Source organism: Adiantum capillus-veneris, chromosome 17 (assembly GCF_014529385.1).
Source record: "Adiantum capillus-veneris isolate H3 chromosome 17, ASM1452938v2, whole genome shotgun sequence".
Taxonomy (NCBI): domain Eukaryota; kingdom Viridiplantae; phylum Streptophyta; class Polypodiopsida; order Polypodiales; family Pteridaceae; genus Adiantum; species Adiantum capillus-veneris.
In genome coordinates this window covers 54,702,265-54,721,435 of record NC_140947.1, presented here as the reverse complement: position 1 = coordinate 54,721,435, position 19,171 = coordinate 54,702,265, and positions in this window count along the sequence as shown.

Sequence of the window (19,171 nt, the reverse complement as noted above, 5' to 3'; positions counted from 1 at the left end):
AGAGGATTCTAATGATACGGTGGAAGATTTGGATGGCACAGAGGATTATTTGAGTGATAGGGTGGGAAGAAGAAGTAGAGAACAAAGAACCAGATATATTTCCATGGCTGTTGGCGGTTGTAGTTTTTTAGCATGCATTAGTGGCGAGAAGGAGATTGATTTTTGATCCGTTGGGAAGTACCAGTGCAAGAAATATTGTATAACTAGGTGGACTTACAAATATGGTGGCGGCTAGGCAGGATATGCGCGTCGAATTCCGGAACTTTTTGGGAAAGTCAAAGGAAGACCCCGATTTCCACATAGCTCAATACGAGACAAGATGGCAGGCCGGAGGATTTGTCAGAGTGTACAATGCCCAGGCTAAGATGTGCCAGTTTGAGGCTACATTGGATGAGAAGGCTATGCAATGGTTTAGTAATTTTCCAACATGTCATTTTGCTAATTATGATGGCTTGAAAGCAGCATTTTTGAATAGGTTCAGAAGGGAAAAGACTCCACATGATGTGTTGACCAAGCTTAGGGAAGTGAAACAAAGGAAAATGTTTGTTGAGGATTATGCACAAAAGTTTAACCAATATGTGAGAAGGCTGACTGCTCAAGAAAGGCCAACTGATGAAATGCTTGCTGGGTATTTTATGAACGGATTAAGGAAGGAATTGAAGAATGTTGTTTCTAGAGTTGATGTTGCGGGTGGATTACAAGCATTAGTGGAAATAGCTCAAAGAGCACAGAAAAGGTTTGGGGTCTCTCATGGGAAAGCAGCCAAGAGGTCATCTAAAGAAAAGAAGAAAAGCAAGCCGAAGAAAAAGAAGAGGTTAGATGATTCGAATTTGGCCACCGATTCGGATTCGGAAACTGATACTGATTCAGATACAGAAACGGATTCTGATAGTGAAGAGGATTCCAGTGTGATGATTCAGATTCAGAAGAAGATGAGGATAAGAAGAAGAAAATCAAGAAGAAGTTGAAGAAAAAGTCTAAGGATAAAGGGAAAGATGTTAGAGTGGAAAAATTGGTGGAGAAGAAATTGAAGAAGTTGGGAGTGAAGAAAGTTGTGGAATCAAAATCCCCTCATTGTGGAATTTGTGTTAAGGATGGACATTGGACAAAGAAATGTTGGTTTAATCCGAATTTCAGGGGTGTTGTACCAGAAAGGATTCAGCAGAAGATTTAGCAACAAGGACCTCAAACTCATGGGGTGTTTCCAAAGACATTAGGAAGGCAGAGGATGTTCAACAATCAAGGTTGGCAAAGGCAACAACTGTATTCTGGGTGGAGACCACAGTTTAATCAAGGGGGACCATCATTCAGAGGAAATTTCAATTCTGGAGGAGGACTTACCTTGGATCAGTTGTTGTCATTAGTTCCAATTTTCAGGGATAAATTGCATACAGTGATGCGGAGGTCAAAGACTACTCCGAGTATGAATGAGGTGCAGCAAACAGTTCAGAGTTGCTAGATTAGCCCGAAGGATGTGGATTTTTCAGTATCGACACTGTCATTGGAATTTAATAACAACAAATTTTCTGATGTTCTATTGGATGGTGGATCAGGTGTCAACATATTTTCGAAATTGGAATTTCTAAGGATGCAAGATGTCAGGTTGGAACCAGCTCCATTTCAAGTGCGCATGGCTGATGAGAGCAGAGTTCAACCAGTGGGGATGTTAAGGAGGCAGGGTATTATCATTCATGGATTGCATTTTATGGTAAACTTTGTAGTCATCAAGATGAAGAATTCAAAAAATACTTATTCTATGTTGTTGGGGAGGCCATGGTTTTGCGTGGCTAAGCTAAAATAGGACTGGGGAAAAAATGAAGTGACGGTTAAGAAAGGAAGGAGAGAAGTTACATTACCAATGGGGCCGAAGAAGGAATTGTCAGAATTGACGAAGTCGATGTTGGCATAAGCAATTAACATGTCTGAAGGATTGGAGGATGATGAAGAGGCATATTTCCTAGCAGAAAATCCAACAATTGTTCCGATATTCGAGGTTGATGTGGAGCGGATCATTGACAAATATGTAGTGATAGAGGACAGTTTGGGAATTGATCAGTTGGAGAGGAATACAGATGGTGTGGAAGAGGAAAATTCAGAACTAAAGAGGGAAGAGAGAAAAATCCAAAAAGAAACTGTGATGCAGGATTCTGAGTTGGAGCCAAAGGAGGCAATTTAGAGAGCGGAGGCTCTTTATGATAAGATGATAAAGAAAGTTTCTCGAGTTAAGGAAAATGATTTACAGGATCTGAATTTGGGGACGAAGGATCATCCAAAGATGGTAAGAGTTAGTGTTCATTTGGAGGACAGTTTCAAGAAGGACTTGAAGGAATTACTATTGGAGTATATTGATGTCTTTGCATGGGATTATTATGATTTGAAAGGCATGGATCCTCAAGTTTACAAGCATCATATAAATTTGAGAACGGATGTTGTTCCAGTGATTTAGCAAAGATATCGGATGAATCTAGATTACTCCAAGCAGGTGAAAGAGGAATTGGACAAATTGTTGAATGCAGGATTCATTGTGCCAGTGGATCAGGCGGAATGGTTGTCACCAATTGTGGTGGTACCTAAGAGGTGTGGGAAGCTAAGGGTTTGTGTGGATTACAGAAAATTGAATGGAGCAACAGTTTCAGATCCATTTCCATTACCTTTTATTGATTTTGTTCTGGATGACGTAGCGGGACATGAGATGTACACTTTGCTTGATGGATTTTTAGGGTACAATCAAATGCCAATGGCTGAGGAGGATATTGAAAAAAGTGCTTTTATCACAGAATGGGGAGATTTTTCATATAGAGTGAGTGATGAACTTTGGTTTGAAGAAGGACCACCATCGTTCTCGCAGGCAGCATTTAAAACCTTTGAGCATGAGGATTTTTATGGATGGTTTTTTGGTTTTTGGGGAAAAAGTCAGACATCTGGAATATTTGCGGAAGTGTTTTGAAAGATGTAAGATGTTTCGGATGTCACTTAATCCTCAAAAGTGTGCAATAGCAGTGCAGAAGGGAAAGTTGTTGGGACATATCATCTCTCAAGAAGGAATGTCGATTGATGGGGACAAGATTAGTGCAATTCAGAAAGCTGTAGCTCCAGACAATTTGAAGGCAATGATGCGGTTTGTTGGAGAGATCAAATGGCATGGTAGGTATTTGCGGTATTTGACGAATGTAAGCGCACCACTTAGTCATTTGACCAAGAAGGAAGTGGAATTTTTTTGGGGAGAAGCGCAAGAAAAGGCTTTTCAGATTATCAAAAAGATGTTGGTGGTTTAACCTATACTTCAACCACCAAATTGGGAATTTCCGTTTCATGTGTATGTAGATTCTTCTGACATGACAGTAGGAGTTGTTTTAATGCAGGAGAAGATCAAGGGATGGTTTTGACCACTTTATTATGCTAGTAGAATGTTGAGAGCACCGGAGAAGAATTACACAGTTATGGAAAGAGAGCTCTTGGAATGATTTTTGCTTTGGAAAAATTCCGACATTATCTGTTGGAATAAAGTGGTTTTCCATGTGGATCATCAGGCTTTATTGTTTCTGGTAAAGAAGCCAAAATTGGAAGGCAGATTAGCAAGGTGGATGCTCATGTTGCAAGAATTTGATCATATAGTTGTCCATATTCCAAGAACTCGGCATGCATTGGCTGATTACCTTAGTAGATTGGAACATAAGGAGGAATTACCAGCAGTATCGGATAAATTGCCTGATGTGGATTTGTTCCGTGTGGAAGGTCAGTTTTTTTATAATTGGTATGATCAGATGGTTCAGTTTCTTGTGGATGGAGTTTTGCCTTCGACAATGTCTCCGGATCAGAGGATGAAGTTTGCATTGAGGAGCATCCCATTTTTTATTATAGTTGGAGCATTATATAGAAGAGGAGTAGATCAGATTATACGCCGATGTGTTCCGAATGAAGAGCAAAAAGCAGTGTTGCAGGAGGCACATTGGGGATCAGCTGGAGGACATTTCCCAGAGGAAATTACAGGTCAAAAAATTTTACAAGATGGACTTTGGTGGCCTTTGTTATTGAAAGATGCACATAGTGTTGCCAAGGAATGTGTTCAATGTCAAAAGATGGGGCAGCCTACACAAGGGGATAGGATGCAGGATCATCCTGTCTTGCCATTGGAACCGTTTCAAAAGTGGGGATTGGATTTTGTAGGCCCAATAAACCCACGGGGTCCAAAGGAAGCAAAGCTCTCAGGCTCTTGCTTGCTCTCTCTCTCATCCTCGGTCAGGAAGCAAAGCTCTCAGGCTCTCGTTCCATCTCTCTCATCCTTGGTAAGGAAGCAAAGCATTGGTTCTCTCTCTCGCTCCCATCCTTGACTAACAAAGGAGGAATGGAGAAGAGGGAAGCAAAGGGAATCAACGAGTAGGGAAATAAGGCAAGAAAGGAAAGGGAAATGAGAGTGAAGGAGTGTGTGAAGACGGAAGACAAAGAGGACAGGTTCCAAATACATTCTTGTTGCAACCGATTATGCTACCAAATGGCTGGAAGTGCTGGCTTTGAGAGATAATAAAGCAGTAAGTGTGGCAGGGTTTCTATATAAAAACATTATGACAAGATTTGGATGTTCTATTGAGTTGGTGTTAGATCAGGGAGCACATTTTTTGAATTTTGTGATTCAGGAGTTGATATCCAGACATATGATTTTGCATAAGAAATCTACTCCATATCATCCACAAGCAAATGGGCATGCGGAAAGCTCCAATAAAGTGCTGGTGAGAATTTTGAAGAAGATTTTGTCGAAAAACAAATCAGATTGGGATGACAAACTGGATTCAGCACTATGGGCTTTTCGGACAGCTTTTAAGGTGGTGACCGGAATGACACCTTTCAGATTGGTGTTTGGAATTGACGCTGTGGTTACAGTCATTAGGAAAATTTTGAACTCATTTTTGGGCCTTTTAAGAGTGCCACATCATCAAAGTTGTACAAAAGAAAGAAACCCGGTAGACCCCTCTAAATATTGCTTAGAACCCCATGATATGACCTATCATTGGAAAGTTCTTGAAAAATGGATTCTAAAGAGCCAAGGTCCGAAAAGTTTGGATGACTTCTATGAAAGTTATGCAATTTTTTTTCAATCAGTCAGGTTTTGTTAGCGTTACAGTAATCTAAAATCACCTTTTTCTAGATCTACATGAAGGCAATGTCCGATACATGCATGCTATATATCAATAGATAGAATTTGAAGAGTAGATTCTAAATATCCAACCTCCGACAAGTTTGGATCTTATTTGCAAAAAATTTACTGATCCCCACTTTTTGAAAGCTATGCCACATCAATAATTCTTACAAGGCCCATTTTTTAGTCCAAACTTTTCCTAATGGGAATATGTAATTCCAAGCTTGAGGTTGTCAGTTCAGCATAAGTTGAGTCCAGAGGAATGAATTTCCCATAGACAGAAGGAGCTGCTTAAATTGGAAGAGGATAGAATTCAGAGTGCCTACTTGGTGGAAGTTGGGCAAAAGAGGAGACAAGCATGGATGTCCAAGCAGGTGAAATTCAAAAAAATTCAGGAGGGAGATTGGGTGATGTTATATATTTCTAAGTTGGGACCACATCCAGGTAAGTTGAAGCTGAGATATTTGGGACCTTATCAAATTGAATCAGAATAGGGCCAAGGAACATTTTTGTTGACAGATGTCTTCACAACCAAGATTTTGAAACCTGTGAATGGGTTCAGACTGAAGAAATTTTATGGAAAGGTTCTTGAGGTTCCCAAGTGGATGGTCAATAAGGATGAGGATATTGGCAGTAAATTGTTAACAGTTAGTGTTTTGCGGGTTACAGCGGAATTTTTGGAGGTAGCATTGGCAACTTGTTGTTGCAATTCAAAAACTGTAAAGGGATCTAGAATTCAGAATTTGAATGGCGGACTAGATGTTGGAATTCGTACTGTGGGACTGGAAGTCTAGAAAGAGGAAAGTCGGAGGAATGGAATTGGGCAAAAGGGTCAAGGGGTTCTCATTAGTGGGGGTACTCACTTTACGGCTAAAAACTCGCTTAGTGCTGATGTGACTCATTTAAGGACGAATATTTTTTGGGTGAATCTTGCATGGCGTGCCCGAATTGAGGAGAAAACTCATCATTATAATATTAAGGTGGTGAGAAGTGTTAAAGATCACATCCACGTGTGTGAACATTGTAGTTCACTGACTGTTAAGTCGGAGAAGAAGGGTGAAATGTTTTTTGAAAATATCAAGGGAAAGTTGATGGCGGGGATGCAGGACGATGCGTCAGAATCAATGCCAAACACCAGCTCGATGAAGATGGCGATGGAGGAGTTGTTTAAGTCGAGGCAGCAAGAAGATCACATCGAGGTGGCGAGTGATGAAGCTGAGTCTATGAGTGATCAGGGGAGTGTGGAGATGGCAGTGGCATCGTTTGACCCAAATGAGGTGGAAACCCAGGTATGGCTCAAGCGCATAGACCTTTATGAGCTTGCATGTCTACCTTGGGACGCATGGGTAGAGAACGACTTCATTGAGCAGTAGTGGAACATGATTAAGGAGAGTGATGGAGTGATTACAGGGGATGTGCGCTTGACACCAAGTTTGGTGTCCAAGGTTTTCAAATTTCTGTATTTGCCTGTACCGGCTAAAGGAAGGAAGGTGACTGACTCCCAGATGAAGGGGGAAGTTGGAAATCCGGTTGGGACGAAGGCATACTATATGGTGCGGAATGCGGGTGGAGTCAGAGCCTCAAATTTGTTTTGGTATCTGGAGAAGGCGTGCATTATACAGAAGACTGCTTACATGTCTAAGGAGGCTTTTGCACCATTGTTTCAGACTGAGAGAGGCATTAAGGTTGATTGGGCAAGAGTGTTGTATGATCGGATGCAGCTTACAGGCAAGAGAGATCGACGTCAAACACCGGCAGTGGGCTGAGTGGCGCCTTATTTGGCCGGAATCCTTGAGCATGTTCTGAAGGTTTCGTCAGTAGCAGCTGGTGTGAAGACACCGGTTGCAGATGTGTTGAAGGAAGAGGGAACATTATGTGGAATGAAGCGGAGGAAGTTGTTGTTTGGGTCTCCAACAGTTGAAAAAACAAAATCACCTTTTAAAGTTTCTTGGAAGGTTTTGGAGGAGTCTGAATCAAAGTTGAACATTTTCACCATGGAGTGAGATTCTAAGAAGTCGGAGTCTAAAGGTAAGAAGGTCACATTGTTTATGAAAGGAATGGGTGGAGCTACGGAGAAGAGTGTTCCGAAGAGTTTGAAGGTTAAGGCAGGTAGCAGTGCCAATTATGGGGCCAGAGGGATTTTCTCTGTGGAGGAGGCTGCTAACTATTTGGTTGATTTGAATGAGTTCCTACAGAATTAGGATGCGGCGCTTAGCGTGATGGAAAGTGGGAAGATGGAACATAAGTGTAGTGCTATTCCAGAATGGGAAATGTAGAAATTCAGGATGCAATTATTTCAAGAGAGGTCGAATAAGGAAAGATTGCAGGAAGAGGTTAAGAGGATTACAGCTGAGGCTATGGCAAGGAATGCTGATGTTTTGAGTGTAGCTGAGGATTTCACTCGGTGGGCAGATGGACTGAAGACTGCAGTGGATGATCAATTTAAAGAATTGGGGGACAAGGTGGCTGATTTGACCACTGAAAATGTTTTATATGATTAATAGATTAACTCCATTGGCGGATATGGAGAAGGCGGCATTGCAGAACCAGGGAATGACAGGAATCTTAGTAGTAGCTGATTTGTATGTGGATGCCTTGAAGCAGGAAATATACGCAGGAGATGTGGAATAAAGAAATTAGGCTTTGGAGGGAGCATATGGAAGTGTCGGACGGACGGCTTCAAGAATTGGTTTCAGCTAGCTGGAAAGGAGAGCATTAGGAGGGAGAATGAGGCATTGAAGATGGAGAATGAGAGGCTGGTTTCAGAGATGGAGGATTTGAAGAACAAAAGCAAGGGAATTGAAGTAAGTGCAGGGGGTCTGAGTAAGTGGACGGCGAAGCTGAGCAATGGTGTTTTGCAGCCAGATCGGAATTTGGCAAGTGCAGTGGAATCTAAAGTGGAAAGTTGAGGTGGAAAAGCAAGGAGATCCGGATTTTGTGGCAGAAAAGGCTTTGGAGATAGATGCAGAAGGTGTTGGTGGGGAGCAGAATACTTGATCAAGGGATTGTGGGTCCAGGTCAGCCTATGGCTCTAGCCACCGGTCTGTGCCAGGTGTTAAGCCGAGGGAATTTTGGATGTTTTACCTTAGTGGAATTCGGAATATCAACTTTTGTACTTTTGGGATTCCAAGGGGTGTTCTTGGAAAGGGCGTTGCCCATTAGTATTCTCGAGCTATGTAATTGTCGATCAGTGTCTCTTTGGGAATGTGAAGGCGGAAGTTATGGCGGAATTAGTCTGTTTCTGTGTTCTGTTCTAGTTCCATTGTGATTCCTGTGTTTGTCTATTTTGAATGTTTGTGCCTATAACACCTAGCTGCTCTCCCTTTTGTTCTCTAGTCCCTTTAGTGCAAAAGAAAGATGGTACATACCATGTATGTGTGGACTATTGATGCACTAAATCATATCACTATCAAAAACAAATTTCCTGTGCCTTGGGTAGAATATTTGTTTGATAAGTTACAAGGCTCTACATACTTCAGTAGGATTGACCTTAAAAGTGGCTATCATGAAATAAGGATAGCGGATAAAGATATCCTAAAGACCGCGTTTTGCACAATGCTTGGTCTTTATGAATATCTAGTGATGCATTTTGGCTTGACTAATGCACCAACCACGTTCAATCGTCTAATGGATAAAAATTTTAGACCCTATTGCGAACTCACTGGTGTGTTCTTTATCATCATCTACTCCAAGTCTTTCAAGGAACATAAGCAACATCTTTAAGTGATTTTCAAGCATTAAGGGAGAACAAGCTTTTCCTCAACCAAAGGAAAAGTGAATTTTTCCTTCAAGAGATTCAATACTTAGGTCATATTATCTCTCAAGATGGTATCCATATGGATCTATCAAAGCTAGAGGTAATAAAATCATGGCCTAATCCAAGGAATCTACATGAGCTAAGAAGCTTTATTGGTATGTGTGCATACTACAGACCCTTCATAGAAAAATTCTCTCAAATAGAAGGATCATTACATGACTTAACAAAGAAGAACGTTAAGTATTTATGGACTTCTAAGGAGAAAAATGTTTTTGACAAGCTCAAAGAGAAGCTTACCTCCCAACAAGTCCTCATACTTTCGGATCTCTCAAAGCCCTTTGAGGTCCAATGTGATGCCTGTGGTGATTGCCTTGGAGAAATTTTGCTTCAAGAAGGGCATGCCATAGCATATGAGAGCCAAAGGCTCAATACAGATGAACGAGTCTTGGGCATTTATGAGAAAGAGCTTTTAGTTGTTCTACATGCCCTAGACACATGGAAGCACTACTTATTGGGGACTCCATTCATTCTCCAAACAGACCACCAAAATCTGAAGTATTTCATGACGCAAACCAAGCTTTTTGACAAACAAATGAGGTGGGAAAATCTTCTTTCTCAATTTAATTTTCATATTTCTCACATTGCTGGTAAGCACAATCAAGTGGCTGATGCACTTTCACGAATGACCAAAAGTTAATGTGGTGTCTATAGCTACTCACAATGATCTATCTTCTATGATAGATAAATATGCTACTGACCCTAATTTTAGAGACATAATGTCAGCCCTTGCTTTTGCAAAGAAAGAGGAACCATTCACCTTGCAGGATGGTTATCTTCTCCATGAAAATGGGCTATGTGTTACCCATTCCCTTCATGATAAAGTTGTGTATAAATCCCATGCTCCTCCCTATGCGGGGCATAGAGGCATTCAACCTACTATTCGCAGAGTAGAAATATATTCTATTGGCCTACCATGAAAGTGGACATACAAGAGTATATTTCAAAATGTGTAGTATGCCAAAACACCAAGTATGATAGAGGGAAGCAACCTGGATTACTCCAGCCATTGCCTATCCCCAATTCACCATGGGAGAGTATATCCATGGATTTCATGTTTGGATTATCGAAGTCTATCCATGGGAATACGGGAATATGGACAATATTCGACAGGTTTAGCAAGCAAGCACACTTTATTCCTATCAAAAAGACTATTAAGGCACACCAAATGGAACTCTCTTCATATCACAGATTTTCAAACACCATGGATTACCAACATCCATCATGTTAGATAGAGATCCTAGAATGACCATTATTTTTTGGAAAGGTCTCTTTGAAAATCTAGGAACAATATTTAATTTCTCTTCGGCCTATCACCCACAAACAGATGGCCAAAGTGAGATAGCCAATCTTATGATACTCGATCTACTAAAGACTTATGTTACAAAAGTAGATCAATGCTCACAATGGGAAAAGTACTTACCTCTTGTAGAGTATGCCTACAATAATATTGAACATACTTCTATGGGAAAAGCACCTTTTGAGATCATTGAGGGAAGAGCTAAAAGTCCCTTGCTACTCAAAGTACATGGGAAGATCTTTGATGCCGATGAGTATAGCCGTGACCCACAAGAATCTTTTCAAAAAATTAAGGAGGCTATATCCATCTCTCAACAAAGGCAAAAGGTTGCTATTGACAAGCACAGAAGGGCCTTAACATTCAAATAAAATGATTGGGTCTTATTTAAGTTTCCTAAGGCTCGATTGAGGCAAACGACGGGCAAAAATCCTACGGGCCATCAAAAGTTATATGCTTAGCTAGTAAAAAGATATTATGGTCCTTTCCAAATCTTGAATCCTATCAATGAGACGGCTTATCAACTCAGGTTGCCCAACCATTGTCTCATACACAATGCTTTTCATGTGAGCCTACTAAATCCCTACAAAGGAGAGCCACTGAGTGAACCAATTATTGAAGACCCTCCCGAAGTTGAAGACCAATAAAAGGTGCTACAACCCGAATCTATCCTTTGGTATGAAGACAATGTCCTCTCCCTCAAAGGGAAAAGAGGGACACTTGTCCCAAGGCTACCCTTGTTGCTCTGTATGACTCTTGCTTGTGATTGGCTAGGCCTGGAGGGGTCCAATGATCTTCAAGCATGAGCTACAAGGGGGGGTCGACAAAAGCAAGTAGGGGGACTTTCTTGAAGGGTATACTCTCCCATACACACTCTCTCTCTCTCTCTCTCTCTCTCTCTCTCTCTCTCTCTCTCTCTCTCTCACACACACACACACACACACACACACACACACACACACACACACACACACACACACATTGTGTATTATGCAAAGTGCAAGAGCTCCCTCTCCTTATCCAAGCAAGTAGAGAGGTTGAGAGCCTACACCAACACTCATGGCTATGGAATGCAAATCCAACCAAGAGCCATGCTTCAATGCTTAAGCTTGTCATCTTCATTACTCGATCTTCTTCCTCTTCCCTACCCTCATTCCTTCCTAGCTCTCTCCACCTTCAAAGATGTTTGAGGTCTTGGGACTGAGGCTTGGGATAGCTAATTCTTTCCACAAAGTTTATGTTATGTTTGTGATGCATGAAGCTTTCCATCTTCATTGCATCACCTAGTTCACAAGGAACACAAAGATTGTATTGTAACAAGTTTCTCTTGATGGGAGAAACTATGATACAAATGCCTATTGGAGGGGGTACCGGCTCCACATAAATCCGGTCCTCAATTGTTGACATGTTCTCTAAACTCTTTCTCTCTCTCTTGCAAAAGTATTGTTCATGCTAAGTTAACTAAATGCTATGTTTATGTTTCTACCATCACTTATGTTCACCCACTATGCGTGCCAAGTAATTTCACAAAAGTACTCCCTCTAATTTCCGCTACTCTCAAGTAAACAGGCCAATTCCATTACACTTATAACTAGGCTTTTTCGAACAGTTTCCATAATATGGCATACAAGATGTTCTCAATGCTCTTGGGTGTTTGAAAATATGAGAATTTCATCAAAGAAGTCCACAAGAGAACCATCTAGCTCTTGTTTGAAAATTCACTCATGAGTCGGTTAAAGGTGGTAGGGACGTTACCCATTCCAAAAGGCATGACTGTGAACTCATAATGTCCAAACCTCGTACTGAATTTTTGGGGTAACTTCTTCGTTTATCCCAACTTGGTAGTTGCCTAATTTGAGATCAGTCTTGGAGAAATGGTTGGCATCCTCTTCTTCTAGTCGAGTAGACATATCATCACCCGTGCCTAAAAGTGAATGGGGCTGCACAGATCTAAGCAGGGCCTTCAAATCCGTGTCATATCCAAAAGCCTCTATGAGTGTTGTAGCAAGCGACAAAGGATTTGGTACAAGGGCAACTTGAGGTGTTGGTGGTGCTCTTTTATGTTGGAAGCACCGAATTTGAAGTGTTAACTATAGGCGAGTCCCAAGCAACTCTATTTCATGGGAGTTTACATGGCCTACATTTTTTATTGTGGAAAAAAAAACCACTTCTTCTCAACGATAGGTTCATAAATATCACCAATACACAAGGGTCTCTTAAAAAGTCAAACATTTCAAAAGATGGATTCTCTTTATCACGTCCAAAACTACATTTGGGAAGATAATTAATGAACCTTCTTTAGCATTTTGTGAATGCTAGGTTCTCCCATTTCAAGCTTTTGAGAGGAATGCCCCTAAAAACCCTAGGGCTAACAATAATGAAAAATACAATATTATAGACTTGAATAAAATTTATCAGGAGTTATTTTTTTCATTTCTTTTTGAGAATATATCTTAACATCCTTTTTGGATTCTAAGCTTGATGATTCGTTCTTGGGTTTATTTAAGCTGATGAAATACTTGAATAAATGTTTCTTAAGTCTCTTGACTGATTCATTAACTTTAACTTACTATTATGATTTGTACTTGTATCTTGTTCCCTTTAATTGTAGGAAAATGGTTCCATTACCTTGATTGCAATAGCTTGATTTTAGCTCAACCACACCATCCTTAGAATTTCTTTATATATATATAATGTTTTCATCTTGCATACACTAAATTGAATGAGAGCTAGAATGATCTTTTAAGCTATAATGAAGGTCTATGCCTTCCTTGTCTGTGAAAATAGTGGAGCTACTATCCCAATGATGCTCTCAACTCCTTATCCATGGCCCAAGCCTCAAGTCAGTGTAGTCTCTTAATGATGAAATTAGATTTGAAGTTATCTTGAACATTCTTAATTTTGAAAATGTTTGTTAAAAATGTCTCTTTGTTCCTTAAAAATCTTAATTTTCAAAATGGAAACTTTGATTTTTGTTACAATAATGCATTACCAAAGCTCATTGGTCTGAGTATTTTCAAGGGAGATTCTCTTGCTCTTCCTGGCACTAAAACTTGTTACTGTTTACTTTTTTGAAAAGAAAAAATCCCTTTTGAAGGAAAGATGAGGTGGATAAAATGTTCTAGCATGGTTTTCATTTTATTTGTAGAGAAGCTACTTCCATTTCCTCTTTTTACAATTCCAAGAAGTTCTCCTTCTTGAGAGTTCTTGGCCATTTTCTATTTTTGTTTGCTCTTACACGATGTTCCTGAGAACTTCTCACTCTTGTGAGTTACAACCCATTTACTATCCAACTCTTCCTGCAAAAGCTCTACAAAAATCTTTATCTGGCCAGGAACAAAAACTCCAACACCACTTGTGAGCGCCATGCCAGGGAGCATCGGTTGCACCATCTCCAAATGGATATACTACAATTCTTAACATCCCTCTTGCTTGAGACCAACACCAAGGCAAAACTCCTCTTTCTCTTCGATGCCAACTCAAGGGGGTGATACCATTCACTTTTCTCTATCAAAAAACTTGATATCACCAGTAGGAAGACTCTATAAGCCGTGTTGTGTGGCCTAGTTTACACAACGATGTGCACCATTGGTGTAAAATATGCAAGGAATGTCAAAAGGATGGGGATAGGAGACTCACATACGAGCCACAAACTCCTATTATTTCTTATGGACTATTTGAGAAATGGGGAGTTGATGCCATTGGGACTTTGCTAAGGACCCAATCAGGTAATTTGTATATCATCATGGGTGCAGATTACATGACCAGGTGGGCCGAAGCAGTTGCTACCACCCGGATTATAGCTAAGGAAGTAGCTAAGTTTGTGTTTGAAAACATGTTTTGTCATTTTGGCACTCCTCTTGAGATAATCTTTGACAAGGGACCAGGTTTTAGAGGAGACCTAATATCTATCACCTTTTTTTCTAATGTTTAATACCTAATGTTCTTTTTTTCTTTTTGTCTCTCTATTTTTATTTCTCTAATATAACATACACATCAATTTACTCTAAGTTAACACTAATTTAACATTAAACATACAACAAGTTTAATGTATAGGTATGATGTTCAATTTGACTTTTTCTCTCTCTACTTAAACATCTATTTAACATTAATCATCAAATCTACGTTAATCTCTACTTTAATATTAATTTAACATTAACCATTAAATTTATGCTAATCACTCTTTCTCCCTCTTTTTTCCTCTCTCCTTTTTCTCTCTCCCTAATACACACCAAGCAATCAAGCAAGTATCTACGAACTAATCACACACCTACAACAAAAAATCAACCAAGCAAGCAAGAAGCACCTATAGCAAACATGAAAGAGGTACAAAATCTTTGAATCAAAATTTTCTAATGTGTGTATTTGTGTGTGTGTGTGTTTAAGAAAATGGGGAGGGGGGATTTTGTAGAAGCTTACCTTTTGTGTTCCTCTACCATTCGAGTCTTCTTGCGGTCCTCTTGTGTAGAGCCCTCTACGGTCCGCCCTTTCCTCTCCAACAATCATTAAGTGATGGAGTGCTCCACCAAAGATTGATTGTGCATGTGTGTGTGTGTGTGTGTGTGTGTGTGTGTGTGTGTGTGTGTGTGTGTGTGTGTGTGTGTGTGTGTGTGTTAAGGAGAGAAAGTAGGTGAAAGAGAGAGAGAGAGAGAGAGAGAGAGAGAGAGAAAATACCAAACATATAGATGAATAGAGATAAATAAAGGAAAAGAGTATGCCAAAGACATGAACAATAGTTATTGATCAGGTGAAACTCTTGAAGAAGACAACCATAGACTAAATTTTGTTATTGATCACCACCCTACTTAACACCATACCACATAACAAGCAAGAATGTTTCCTGTCTTCAAATGTTTGCCAAGAACAAAAGATGACCCAAACATTTTGGGCAATTAGCTAAGCACACAAAGCTAGGCATAAAAATGACATGTTTTCGTGTGCTCTTTGGAGAGAAATACATTCTTAAAGGTTCATAAACAGCAATTCAAATTATATGCAAAATGGCATCCCTACACCTTGCTTTTGAGGAAAGAGAAAATATTCAGCTGTGGGCAAGAAAACCAAGAGGAATTGTGGAGGGATTCATATGGTTTTGCAACAATAGACACCCTTATGCTTGGAATATGGATGAGATGATTATAGGACCTCCTAGGCCTACTCGAGGATGTGGGTTGTTGAAAAGGTACTTGCTTTTTGCTACCATGGCAAGTTGAGATGTTGCAAAAAGTTGGATTTGTACTACAAGGAAAAAATGTGGCAACACATGGGGATGGTTGTGCCCTAATAGGCAATGTGGAACACAACCTAGTCCTTTTTGTGAAAATAGATATTTAAAGCATGCAGGTGTAGCATCACAATTAATCAAGGGCTTCAACGAGAGCATAGCATTGGGTGGAAGCATGCAAGGAAATCTAGTGAGAGAATTTATATTGGTGCCAAATGTGTCACATGTTCTCCATGTTAGCACTTCTGCTTGGTTAAAAAGGGGTGACTTATGCCGGATCATTGCAGACTTCCCTTGATGTACTTGTGAGGATTTTTAAAAAGAGACAAATAGCACCTCAAGTACATGCCATGCAAACACATGTACTATGTGTATTTTTGTGTCCTCGGGTTGGAATCTAAAGCTCATGCTTTGTGCATCAGGCTAATGCACTAACAAAAGTAGAGCTTCTCTAGGAACAAGGTGGGGCTAGAGTTTTAGTATAGCATCTGCTTCATGAGCTAAAGTTTTTAGCTCTCTGTGCATTGACCATTTGCTAGATTTCTTGCAATTGACATTACACTTGGGTTGTCTTTTATACTTACTTCATTTTGCTAGATTTTGTAACCTAATCAAGTATGCATTTAATTTCACAGTTCTCACAACCTTCACTCAAAAAATGTCACGCTCCATTTTATGAGCTGAAGTTTTTGGTCCTCTATGGATTGCATGTAATTTCCATTACTGGGGGAATATAGTTGGGTGAGCACTTTTTTGGAATCCGATGAACAGATTCCAAAAAGATTCTTTTTCTCTCTCAACCCTTCATAGTTGAGGATCTGCACCCTTTTTTTCTCTGTTGATCCTCCCTTGTCCTTGTTCTCTCTCTCTCTCTCTCTCTCTCTCTCTCTCTCTCTCTCTCTCTCTCTCTCTCTCTCTCTCTCTCTCTCTCTCTCTCTCTCTCTCTCTCTCTCTCTCTCTCTCTCTAAATTTTTCCCTTGGCAAACACATCTTGATCAAACATCCATCATTTACAAATCTCCTTTTTTTGCCTTGGTTCTATGTACACTCATACAAGCACATAAATAGAACTGATTCATTTCACACACACACACACAAACACTTCAAACATTATAATCTTTGTTGAGCAGCAAGTATAACTACCAACCGGACAATGCTGCACCCGAATCTTTTCTGCCTCACTCATGTACACTCATACACATGTACTCTCTCTCTCTCTCTCTCTCTCTCTCTCTCTCTCTCTCTCTCTCTCTCTCTCTCTCTCTCTCTCTCTCTCTGTGTGTGTGTGTGTGTGTGTGTGTGTGTGTGTGTGTGTGTGTGTGTGTGTGTGTGTGTGTGTGTGTAAGGTCTCTAACCCAACCCAAAAAGAGCACCATTGTACCATGAAATGAACATAATGAAAAAAGTTACTATTTTTAGCAGTTTTTCGAATTTTGTCAATGCCATGATGTTTAGAATGTTTTAAAGCTTCAAAATGTGAATTAAAATAATTTTTGTAAAAAAAATTCCAAAAATAGAAAGTTTCTGGTCACCCGACCCATCCAGTTTTGACCGTCTCGAAAAACTACACTCGTATCCCAAATTTGAAAAAAATGCATTTTCGGACCCCGGGGGCTGCTAAATATGGCAGGTACTCGGGCTAGTACGCTTTAGTTAGAGCTCAGTATAGAAGTTTACGGCATTAAAATCCGACTCGTATGACCCGTTTTAGCCTAAAATCAATTTTTCCAAAAATTGAGGGGGGAGGCACCGGAGCCCGAGGCTGTGTGGGAACAGGCTCCAGGCCACTTCGGGTCAGCTTTAGCAGCTAGGGGGCGCCTTTTATCCTTGTGGGAGTCTTGGGAGAGTTTCCAAGCTTGCAACTAAGTGTGAGAACCAGTTAACCAAGCCAATGGACACTTGGTGGGTAGGAGACTGGACTTGCTATGCTTAACTGGAGTAGCTCCCAGATGCAAATAGCAAGCAGGGTCGATTTTCAGCTTGAGGAGGCCTATTTAAAGGTGTTCTCACACACACACACACACACACCCAGTACACACACACACACACACCTACACACACCTTGGGGAGGTGCTATCGGTACACACACACTTTTTGAAGGAGAAGCAAGGAGGGAGGTGTTGCCGAAATTCTCATCTTGAGGATTCATTGGATCATAAAAATCAGAGGATTCTCAGCCCCTAATCACAGTAATTATGGTTTAATTCCGGCTCTTCTTAATTCTCATCATTATTCTCCCAAATTCTTCGTCTACTATGCCTACTTTTAGCTATAATTCCCAATAGCTGCTCTCTAAGTTTACATAGCTATACTCCATTACATAATCATCATTCAATTAGCTAATTTATGCAGCCATTCATCATTCTTAATCGATGATTAATACATGATTAGGAAAGATTTCTCTCTCTAAGCAGCATAGTTAATAAATTGTCAGCCCCCGGTAATAATGTAGATTTGATGAAATTCATTCTTTTACCATTCAATAGTATTGTAATTAAATTAGACTCAATATTCTCTCACATTATGATGTAATCAAGGCTAAAATTAAACTGTCATTAGGCCAATAAGAAGAGCATTTTCTATCATACATGCTTGCGGTAATTCTGCATCTTCAACTCGCACTAGGAAAGTGATTGAGCTTGCTTACTTCATCTCTCTTGTAAATCAATTAGTAAAATTCTGAATTTCTTAATCATCTAAGACAAGTGATTAACTTTAGAGCCAGGTCCCATAGGGAAAGTAAAGAATTACCCATAATATTGCTAGGTCTCGAAGGAAAAATCTAATCTCTTGCATAAGGAGGATTCTTTAATGATTCTAATCTGCCAATTGGTTTGTTATGATGCTCTCGAACTTTAGCTCTTTTCCTCAAGTTTATCATTTAAAGTAGTGAGTATAAAATGGTCCCGGTTAAGAGAACTCGCTTCGGTGGTGCCCACGACCGCCGCGAGGCGAGAACGAGCAATGTGAATGGAAAGGGAAAAGCTCCCATGGACGAACAAGCACCGGCCATCTCACGAGCCATTGACGAAGAAATGTAAGAGGTAGGTCACAATTTTATTCGGTTGTTTAATTAACATTGCACACATTTGGCTAGGAAATAACATATCCCCAAACATGTTGGAGAAATCCGACGGAAATCTTGGCATTTGAATTCATTGTACATTTAAGTCTAAGGTAGGAAAGAAATGATTGATGGATATACTGTTTGCAATAGGAAAGAATGTCTGCTAGGGAAAATTTAGCTCGACATGTTCATTCTATTTCCAATGTTTAATTAGTCCTGATCCCCCTACTGATCACAGGGGGCAGAGTTCCTCGTTAAGGGCTCTTGAATCCATGACTTGCTTTCTATGCGGTGGGAACCCACGTCTTGCTTTCTATGCGGTGGGAGTGTCCATGACGTGCTTTCTATGCGGTGGACATACCTAGTTGTATGGGCAGCTAGGCGACAACGGGAGGAGTAAACTCTTGCTGGAGGGGGGATGTTGTACCTCCAGAACATTGGAATTTTAATGAACAAGTTTGAGTAGAATTTTTACTAGAGTTACAGTCTTGGTGCCGCATTGCAATACTGGTTGAAGGGTTGTCTTACCGAACATTGTGATTCGAAATTTAATCAAGGAATGTTTATGTTGAACAATCATTGTGGTAGTAATTAGGACACACAAAGAAGTGTGAGTGTGGGGGTGGAAAGTGGGG